The 11638-nt window shown below is 40.2% G+C and overlaps 1 pseudogene across 1 annotated transcript; it reads right to left on the minus strand.

Annotated features, from left to right (window-relative positions):
* Positions 1 to 391: 391 nt before the first annotated feature.
* Positions 392 to 9008, minus strand: LOC149827426 (putative clathrin assembly protein At4g32285 pseudogene; annotated as a pseudogene). The gene is made up of 3 exons (XR_016434896.1): positions 8747 to 9008; positions 7325 to 7433; positions 392 to 2607 (listed from the first exon to the last, which is right to left on the minus strand). The product of XR_016434896.1 is annotated as a putative clathrin assembly protein At4g32285 pseudogene (transcript).
* Positions 9009 to 11638: the final 2630 nt, after the last annotated feature.

The raw sequence follows: 11638 nt of genomic DNA on the forward strand, positions 1-11638 counted from the left end.
GGTGAGAATGAAGAGTAAGAACATAACGCCCAAAAAGAAAATGTCGTTAAAAAAACATCTACTTTGTTTTTTTCAAAAAGATCAAGGTTAGAAACGTATTGTCAGAACTTTTTACTCCTTTTTGACAACCAAACATGTTTTTTAGGTAAATCCATTCCCCTCGTAACTACCCCCAAGTGCCGCTTCCCAGCATTACAAAACTGCTGACTTCACCTAACTCACAGAAGTCTTCCCCGTAAAGTGGAGTGACTGACTGACAGGTTGACACAGAATAGAGCCAAAACTCGGACAAAAGCAGGGTTACACTTCAGGAAAAGGAAAATTTTTGAAGATTTGAAAAAGACAAACTTCCTAATTCTAGATGCAACAGTGAGACATATGCCAGGCTTACTTTTCAAACACATCTGTAGTCACCAGCAACCTTCTTTTGGCAAAGATACAAAGACACCCACACCTCACAGCAACAACCAAGTTTACATTGATATCTAACGAATAGCAGCCCAACAAGAAGACAGAAAAGAAGACCCATAACCATAAATGATACTCGCCCCATCACTCTCTCCTTTCTCCTCTGTTCTCCCTGCAACAGCCATCATCACCAACAATCCTCTCTAATAATATGAACAAGAGCAAGGAAGTAGGTCATGATGGTGAGAGAACAGCACCAATGGTCAAAACCTGATTACACCATCTTCTGTAGGTGGTGACCAACAGTAGTAGTGTGCTCTCAATAAGGAGTGGTGGCATAGTGATAAGACGCATACCCCAAACCGTTTGCAGGGGGCATCCCATAAGGCATATACATTGACGGCCCCGCTGCAGCGATCTTGGCCAACCCAAGTTGGCCTTGCATGCCATCCCTAGCATACTGCTGCCACATCATCTGTTCCTGAACCACCAGCTGCTGCTTCTTCTCAATGTCGGCCATCTGCACATAGGATGGAGGTGGCACACTCAAGGAAGCTGCAAAAGGATCTTGCAGGCCCTCGGCAACCGGGGTACCCGTCGGAGCAGGCAATGCAAGCAGACCTGTCTTGAGCTTGTCCGGGTTTGGCAACACTACACTGCTTGCACTACCGCCAGTGTTCAGGTGAGCACTCATTACCTGCCTGCTTGCCCCTTGATCATACATTCCGTCCAAGAGCAGTGGATCAAAACCGCCAGCCAAGGTGGCCTTCTGCTTGGAAAGGTTGCTAGCTGACTCAACCAAAGCCAGCTCCCAATCAGCCTTTCCACTTTCTGCAAGAGGAGTCTGCCATGCCGAAGTGACTTCCTCACCGGAATTGGAAGGAAATGCTTCCCATGTATCCTTTTTGGCAGGTGGCCCGGAGAATAATGCCAGAGCAAGCCTATCAGCCTGATCATCTGCAGATGGTGCATCTTCTGCTAGATTCAACAAGTCCCCTGTTTCTTGTTTCTTAGGAGGTTCCTCTGGTTGAGGTTTAAAATCAGCAGGTGCTGGGAGTGCCTTTATGCTGTTCATATCCTGCTCCACAGGTTGTTCTTCCTCTTGGGGAGGCGGTGTTGGCACAGGGGCAGGTGCTTCCTCACGTGGCCTCTCTGGTGTCTTGGGTCTACAAGAACGGTCTCTCATAAATTCCTCGAGTGTCTCCAAAAGCCTATCGGTGATTTTCTGTACCTGAGGATATTCGGATGATCTTGCAACCCCTATGTCCTTGCACCAATTGTAGAAAGCAGCAAGCTCATCAATCTGTTTGGCAGCACTGCTATAAGCTTCAAAAGCTTTCCCACAATCTCCAAATTCCATATCAAAGAAACGATCGAGTAGGACAGCCAACATTTCACAAATGTCAGCATAGAGCAGAAAGCTCTCCCTTACTAATGGGTAGAGGACAATCAGGACCATCCTGCAGTTCTTGGCTGCACCAGTTGGACGACAAACTAAGAAGCGGTCAAGGAGCTGCTGCAGATGATGCATCCTGCCAAAAAGCCTCTCGACTTTCATCTCCCTCATAGGAGTTGTCACCCTTTTCTCCTCAGCCCTTTCTCTCCTATCCCTACTCTCATTATAAGAATACCCAGTCTCATAGTCTTCACCATAATAATCCGACCTCCGCTTCTCCCTTTGGTTGTTGTTGGCATTACTTTGCTTATTCTCATATGCCAACCACTCAAGTCTTTGGTCCAGATAGAGTGCATAGGTGCGGACAAAGGCTGAATGGTCCCAGGAATGTGAATGGGCCTCATCCCTGAAATCTGACATGTTGAGAAGCCGAGTTCCTCTCCTCGTTGCATAGATGAATCCTGCTGGAAACTAGGATCTCCATCAGCCAATAGCCTGTGAACAAGCATGAGAGCCTTGAGAGCAACAATCCAATCCCGAGTCTTTCCCAGCCTCTTTGAAATGGTTGAAACACAGGCATTGACATATCCCCTTGAATATGAAGTAAGACTGAGGATCTCTCGAAAGTATTTCTCTTCCGGTGGATCATCATCATGACTTGTAGCCTTAATGATTGCAACATCTAATTTAGGAGCCTCATTGCTTGAAACTTTTGCTAGACCAATGCTGGTCTGATCTTTCATGGCTCCCAATGCCTGCCTGATAGTGCTTGGAGCCATATTTCTAATTTGTCAACTACGCACCTGATAATCAAACAGATAAATGAAAATTCCCTACAATGTAATGCAGTAGGAAAAGTATCTTTGCATGGGAAAGAAAAACATAAAACTAAAAAGGGGGTTGGGGGGAGTCAAATAGCATTTCTCTTGGATAACCAATATCTAAGGTTGGACATGCATCAGCACCGTATGAAGTTCACACAGAGGTGGTAAAGAGAAATCTTTCAACAATTTGATATCTCAAAGACAAACTTTAGAAATTCTCTACAATACAATAAAGCAAACTCAATCCGAGAAAAAGTGTAAGACATAAACAATAAAAGAAAGGGAAAATACAAACCAAATAGCATTTATCTTAGCTAACTAATATCAAAGGTTAGACATGCATCAGCCCTGTATGAAGTTTACACAGAAGTGGTAAAGAGCTATATCACAGGGACTCGGCAAAACGGGTGCCACACCCACGTCGACGTGACGCGGGTGCGGCACTCGGTGTGGTCAACCTGACCTTGGCTGCGGTCAACGCACCCACGGTCATTTGTGTCTTATTTTTAACTTAAAAAAAATCACCTGATAAATGTGTTGCCGAGGGGAGGATTAGGTCAAAAATTTGCCCTAATCCTCCCTTCCTCTCCTCCTGAAGCCTTTGTCGGACCCCGCCGCCGCCGCCGACCGCTCCGCTGGACCTCTCCTTTTCAGGTACGCTCTCTCCTCTCTGACTCCCTCTGCTCTCCTCCTCTCCTCTCTGACTCCCTCTACTCTCCTCCTCTCCCTCTTCGACCCCTCCCCTGCACAAAGAGGGCGCACAGAGGGGGCTCGGCCCCTCCCCTACCAACAGAGATTGCAGGGAGGGGGCTCGACCCCTCCCCTGCACAAAGAGGGCGTATGCCAACAGAGAGTGCAGGGAGGGAGCTCGGCCCCTCCCCTGCACACAGAGAGTGCAGGGAGGGGCTCGGCCCCTCCCCTGCCAACAGGGAGCGCAGGGAGGGGGCTCGGCCCCTCCCCTGCCAACAGGGAGCGCAGGGAGGGGGCTCGGCCCCTCCCCTGCCAACAGAGAGCGCGGGGAGGGGGCTCGGCCCCTCCCCTTGCCGCCATGTGGGCTTTCGAATGTTCGGTATCTGCTGGCTCAGGTGGGGAGTCGAAACAGCTCTCCTTCCTGCAATGCTATTTTCAATGTCGGAATCGACGGATGATGCTTCACAATTGCGTGGCCTTCGGGCCGGTGCTGTGACGTTTACGAGGGATGCTACCTGGTTGATCCTGTCAGTAGCCATATGCTTGTCTCAAAGATTAAGCCATGCATGTGTAATTATGAACTAATTCAGACTCTGAAACTGCAAATGACTCATTAAATCAGTTATAGTTTGTTTGATGGTACTTGCTACTCAGATAACCGTAGTAAAGCTAGAGCTAATAGTCTTGTAGAATAGAATTGTAGATTGTTAATTTGATTTATTGCATGCATGATGAATTGATTTGATGATATTGTGATAATTGTTTTTTATTTCATTAGTGTTAATGTTGTTAACTGATAAAACTTAAAAATTATAATATATATATATATATTATAATTTTTAACCGAGGACATGGCATTGAATAGAAATGAATGGAGGAGAAGGATTCATGTGGAAGACCCATAATGATTTTCTTTGTTGGTTCATATCGCCGACCCCAATTGTTTTGGGATGAAGGCGTAGTTGTTGTTGTTGTTGTATATATATTTGCCGCACCCTCGCGCTCGCACCCATGTGACATAGGTAAAGAGCAACCTTTCAACAATTCAGTATCTCAAAGATAAACTTTCATATAAACAATAAAAGAGTTGATGTACTATCCTAAAGTTAACATTTGCCACATGGATATCTTGTGACAACAAGATAAAACACCTTCATTGAGACTAGGCATGTCACAACACTTTTATGGACAGTTGCACACAATCAACCCGTCGGATAGATTCAAAGTTGTGCATCTAACACCACCTAAAATTTTTCATGGTCTTGATCCACAAATCTGCATGGGTTTTTTTCTTCAATATGTAATTGATTACATGCATTTCAAATTTTCAACTTGGATTTTATTAGTTTATTAATAACAACAGTTAAGAAGCATTCAAGACTTTGCATATATAAGATGGCATTCTTTTTCATTACCTTAAATGAGGGACCAAAATTTTATTTACCCTTTTTAGAGTGCAAGGTTTTATTTTTATCCTCTTACGGTCTTACCTGTGATTCTAAACAAGACTTGTTAATTTCAAATGTCCTTTAAGTGAAAAGAGAACTTATAAGAAACTAGATTACACAATGACACTAAATAAGAAACTCATTTATGAGTTTGGCACAGGTAAGGGCTTAGGCCTCTTACCTAAAAAAGTCATAAGCATCCTTGAGACTTTGAGGCAAGTAAACAAGTGGAGATAAATATGTAAATATTTAAAGCCTCAACTATAGCCGTTTAAAACCATGGGCCCACAAGTTAAGCTAACCTAATGCAAACCATTGTCCAACTTTGCATCTCGTTTGATGCCTTCATTTTAAGGAAATTTTCATTTGACTGTGTTTGGGAAAAAAAATTCAAAACAATGTATATTGCCTAGCATTTGTTATTATTATGTTTTTAAAGACAGACAGCATTGCCACTCTAACAGCTAAGCTATAGTTGAAAACAAATACTGAGCAAGGTGTAACATATGGACTTGATTGGATGTGCCTACTTTGATAATAAGATCAATTAGGGTCAAACACGAAAGCTTAGCTCCCTTTCAAGTGTTGGTTCACTTCAGGACTCAAAACACACACAGGCACATGATGGTATCTATTTTTTCTTTGGGGTGGGGGAGGGAAGTGATGTTACAATTTGTCATTCTAAATTCAATATAATTTAGTTCGTTAAGAACTTAATGACACTGAAAGTGCACCTTATATGGTCATAGATCATAAAGTGCCTTTTCATTTTGTGTCTTCCTAAAATAAGTATGAATTTAGAGTCTTGCGCCAAAATTGAATTATACTTTAAGGCTTATTTAAAAGTACTTATCTGAAGGTAAACTTAATTAGTCAAACTGCAACCATAACAATTGTATTTTGTCTTAATTAACTTCAAAACTGTGATATGACCAGTTAAAGTATTGCCCTCTACTAGATTGTACATCCAAATGACATACATACATACATACATATATATATAAATATAATCACTATAAAATCAAAAAACTATTTTACAGACAAAACCTCTTGAGTCTTGATATTTTTTAAAGTAACAGGAATTTAAATTTATTGCAATAATATCAGGAAAATTTCGGGAATATATATTTGTGTTTCATGTTCATGTTTTATTGCTTCTTTGCTTAATGCTTTATTACTTCTTTCCTTAACATGTATTTTTGAACGGATCAGCTCCTTGGTAATGGCTCAATCTATAGATAGAGAGACCTATGATGGGAAACTACCATGTTAGGTCTGGAGAGAGATGAGACCAGTTATACATAGAAAAGGGGGGCAAGCTTTTTTCTTTCATTTCCATAGCTGGCCAAATGACTACAATAGACCGACCTCGATTCACCATTTCAAACTTTATACAGAAAGTTTCTCCATACCAGCTTCTTCTGTATTTTTTCCTGTTTTTTCAAAAAAATTAATTTTTAAATTTTTGAGATTTTCCCAATATTTATCAAAAATATGATTATATCCTGAGATTTTCCTCACCGAGATACAGCCGAGACCGATATTTGTGACTATGATGTGTGTGTGTATTTGTCGTGGTGTGTGTGTGGGGTTGGAGGGGGAGGTGGTAATGTGTGTGTGGTGTCATTGCTAAAAAAAATCATAATTTCAAATAGCATAATATTTTCAAAGCAAAGAGATCAATTTGGACATGGAAAACATTGGCAAGCACAAGACTTGTCTTTTACTAGAAAGTATACCAAGTCCTATCTAGAGGAATTTATAAGGCTCTTTGAAAAACAATAATTGACATGTTCACAATGTTTCAACACTATCAAGATGTCATACAAATTGGCTTAGAAAAGTGACAAGTTGGTGTCCAACAGTCATATATTCAAAACACATTTATCTGATGCCACCAAGGCACCACCAGCAGTTGAACCACTTAAAGTATTATGTTACTAGCACAATGGCTGGAAATGAAATTCCAAGAAATATTTTTCTGTATATGAATGATAGTTTCCGTTCATACAACAGTTTTCCATACCCGTACAAGTTCAGCAAAGAACTACAGATGATCAATCAACAAAGTGAAACTGCAATGTAACTTTCAAATAAGATTGGCTGCATTAGAAAATCATAGGATCAATTTGGCATAGTGAGGACCAGAGAGACTTCACTAATTTCACACAAAATTTTGAATGAAACCATGGACTTCAATTAAAGATCCAAAATAAAAAGTGCACCCATTGATAGATAAGCTCTTTCATTCGTTGAAGTATAAATGAGCTTAACTTTTTTAATCCAAACAATCAATGTCGTAGACTTGATCTTAAATAATTATGCTTACCAACCACCCATTAATAATGCTTGTAAGCTGGGTATCATGATGAAGAAACAATTGGGACAAATTCTACCCTTAAGCAAATATAAAATTTTGATTCCCATGATAAGTCAACAAAGCTAGACAAAACAAAGTACTGAAAACTGGGAAAAAAATCCATAAGAGCTTTGTATTGTCAAATTAAATAATTCAGGACAAGGATTTTAAATCTTCAGCAAATAGAAATCAAGCTTACCTGGCAAAGGAACTTTCTTCTCTTTCCTTGAAACAGCTCTATTTAGAAAAATCCCTCTGCTTTGTGCCACCAAGTTTACTGCCTCCTCCTCTTCCTCCGCTTCCGTTACCTGCGCTTAAGGATCCCCATAATCAGCAATAAGTCCAGAAAAAAAATGTAATAATAGAGGGATGTCTAACCTCGGAGTTTTACGCAACCGGCACAAACGACAGTAGGTATGGCAGGCTGAGCCAGCCGACCAGGTCTTTGTACCGGGTGCTGTTTCTTCGGGTTATAAATTCAAAAACTGAAAGGAGACTAGAAAAATCCTCTAGATGGGCACTTGGAAAGAAAAATGAGTAATAAAGAAGCAAATATAACGCGCTTACAAAAAATAAAAGACATTATAAAGGAGCCATGAATGCCATATTGAATATATCACGCACTTCAACTGCATCCATTTAATAAGGCAACAAAAAACTAAATTTCCTAATTAGAATTCATTATTTCAAAAATCCAAAATTTATTAACATAAAATTAAACATTCCAGCCAACCATGAGTAAGATTATTTATGGCAATCCAGTAGATCTTCATATCATGTAAAAAGAACACCCTAGTTCCGAGTAAGGAAAAAGAAATCACGGCGTCTTTAAAGAAGCGCCATTTAGTTCGCTCATGAAAAATGGATCGAGCTGCACATAGATATAACGCAAAAAGAAAGCCTTATACCGAAGGTTAATCATATAGACATTAGCAAAAAGATTAAAAAGTATTTAATTAGTAAGCAACTTAAAATTAACCTCTCCAGCAAAGGAAAATAGTTCAAGCAGGTCTTTGTAACAGAACAATTAAACATCAAACCCCCGAATTCGCAGAAAATGAAAAACGAAATTCACAATAGAAGACGTCGCGATCTCTTAAACGTAACAGCAAAACCTGTTGGAAAAAAGGAAAAAAGAAAATGCTATCACACAGTAATAAAACACGATCAGAATCCATCAACTGCATGAACAAGGCTAACTAAAACCTTCACTCACAGAAAATAAAAAGAAACACGATGATCAAACTCATCAAAAAATTTAGAATTAAACGCACTAGCAAATTAACGTGGCCCTGATCGACCTTCCGCAGAGAGAACGTAAACGAAAACCCTATTCGTCTAAAGAAAAACCACAAAATCAGGCTGAACTAACGAAGAAGCTCGTCCAGAAACCTACAACGAAATCAAGATCCAACTAACCGGACGAGAAAAAACAAAAACGCGCGCTCCGGCGAAAAAATAGATCACGGCCGATTCCGGGAAGAGGGCTCAAAATGTCGACAGAAAATGGAAAAGAAAACGGAAAACCAAAGTATTACAGCGTAAACACATCCAAATCGATCTTTCCGACCAGATCCGTCGATAAGAAAGCCCAGTTCGTAGAGAAAGAGACGAGATCTACCTGCAACAAGAGCGAATCCCGTCAATCGGACGCAGATCCCACGGATCTCCTCCTCTTCTCCCGGCACAGGAACCGCCCGGGGAGAACGAAGAAGAGATTCCCCTTCCGAATCGCGAGAGAGAAACCAGACCCTCTTGGATCTCTCTATTGACGAGAGATTGTCATCAAGCCTCTCCCCGAGAGAGAGAGAGCTCTGCTGCAACCACAAGTTACCGTGGGGACGAGAGAGAGAGGGAGAGAGCTGGAAAGCTCTGGATCAAGTATCAAGATCAACCACGAGTTGTCATCGCGGGGACGGTGGAGCGAATGCACGAAAAGGACAGCGAGATGTAAATAAATAAATAAAATAAAAAACCAAAATAAAAAGAGGGCCAGACTGTGTTGGGGTGGAAAGCATAATCATGACGTGAAGCTTCAACGCGGGAACGGTATGAATCCAAAATAAAAATTGGAATGCGAGCATGGATCCGATATGAATTCCTGATCCGAAATAGGGATGGTAATACTGGACCCAGACTGAAAACAAGAATTTTACATATAGAAAGTGTATAAACAAATTGGAGCTCATTCATATTGATTTATTAAAGCATCCATTAACCGATTAAAGTGACAGATTCTGGGTTGGATAGCTGACAAACCCCAATCCGTTTCCACCTGTGCGAAAGAGTCAAAGACAACCTAGCACCGGCAATTTTGCTCGATCCGGAAGCGTAGTCCGAATTGTACCCAGCGGGATTGCCTCTCAAATAGTTTTATTGGTGAAGTTAATTTGGATCCAGGTATATCTGGTGAAGTTAATTTGGATCTTGTTTACCAATTCTTTGTCCGGTTCGACTCAATTAGATGGAATTACAATATTGGTGGAACCCCAAGCAAGTAACTGGCATTTATCCTCTTATAGCAGTTGATCAGGGCCCACTTGTTGATAGATGAGCGGTGGAGCCCACATGGTTGGACTTGGATATGTGTGGTGAAGGAAACCTGCATTATTGTTGTCCAACCGGTCACGGAAGGCATCACAATTTCGTCAATTATTTTTTTTAAATCAAAAGTGTGGCTTCCACATTACGGGCAACTAAAATAAGGTTGAAAATCTACAATCGATGATGATCAACGACATTAGCTCTGAATATTGAGTTTTTTATCCGGCTTTATCATTTATCTAATAAGCAATGTATTTTGGATTATGAATTTTCAATATTTAAATGCATTTCTTAAAGCACTAAAAATCAACTGTCCATTATATTTTGCATCGTAAAGTTTTAAATGTAGTGTAAGCCATCGTTTTTTCATGTTATAAAAAAAAATGTCTAGTAAGCTTTTCATGTAAAACATATTTTTTTACTTAAAAAAATTATAAAGAATAAATATATATGGTATGATCGAAGAAACATTCAAGAAGAGCCATCCAATCATCATTGGTTATAGATTTTGGATCTTCCTTTGATTGAATAGTCCTCCTTTTCTATATACTCACTCACATTCACACATATGCATACACACATGCATACAAAAAAGGGTAACATCAAATCCCTTGTTGTGATACGTGCCAATGCACACTGATGGTTGCAAAAAATACCCTTTCGCTAAATACTCCTTCGTTGGCTGCGGTCACGATCACCACTAAAAATTGTTTCAGCATTAAAAAAAATTGTCGCTAAATGCACGCTTCATCAACAATGCAAATATGTTCGAGATGGGTGTCGATGATACAACCATATCTACAGTAGACTATGAGAATTGAAAATATGAGAACTAAAGTATGAACAAAGATTTTTATAGGATTTGTTAATTTTTTCTAGATCTGACCATACAAATGTGATCTACATGCTTGGTTTTAATGAGACTAAACCTTGAATCATCTGATTGTGATGCTTAAGTAGAAATTTTTAAGATTGAAATTTGGTGATTCAAAACTTTTGTAAATATTCAAGCATCTAAAAGTCATATTTTTTTTGCCAAAAAAACAGGTCAGATTTGTAAATATTCCTGTACATATCTGCAAGGTCAGATTTGTAAAAAAAATGATAAAAATTATCTACTTCACACTCTAGTTGAACAAAATTTTAAAAAGTATGACATGTACAACACACATATATAAATGCATATATTATAATTAAAATAAAGTGTCTTATATTAATGCAAAATAATTTGTGTTGTATATTTAAATTTTAATAAGTTTTTTTGTGATTTATATTAATTACTTATGAAAACATTTTTGTATTAATAAAATATTTTACATTACCTACTTAGTGGTCATTTTTATAATATTTTAAGTGAGAACAAAGTATCCTCTCTAGGAATGGCAATGGACCGGTGTGGGGGACAAGGTCTCCACCCCTGCCCCATCTCAAAATCCGAACCTCCATCCCCACCTTCATCCTCGCACGGGGATGGATTTTAACCTCCACCCCCGCCTCCATCCTCGTTTCATGTCCTCCATCCCCCATCCAAATGGGGGTGAGGTGGGGCGAGGCCCCATTTCCTCTCGGTTTAGTGTCATCCCTTAGAAGGATTGGGGATGGGGTGGGGCGGGGCAAAGCGGGGATCAAGACGGGGACGGGTCGGGGCAGGAGAAAGCATAAGTCCATCCCCACCTCCATTCCTTCACGGAGATGGATTTTAACCTTCATCCCTGCCTCCATTCCTTCACGGAGATGGATTTTAACCTTCATCCCCGATCCAAACGGGGTGAGGCAGGGCGGTCCACTGCCATCCCTAATCCTCTCTCTTCCCCTCTCTCTCTTGTGATGGGACTTTTAAAAGAAAGAAACAGAAAAAATGGCCAAGTCTCTCTCTCTCTCTCTCTCTCTCTCTCTCTCTCTCTCTCTCTCTCTCTCTCTCTCTCTTATGATCGTCAGGACCTTTCACAACCATCAAATTTATTTTAAA

The sequence above is a fragment of the Nuphar pumila genome, chromosome 10 (assembly GCF_984573655.1).
Source record: "Nuphar pumila chromosome 10, dmNupPumi1.hap1.1, whole genome shotgun sequence".
NCBI lineage: Eukaryota > Viridiplantae > Streptophyta > Magnoliopsida > Nymphaeales > Nymphaeaceae > Nuphar > Nuphar pumila.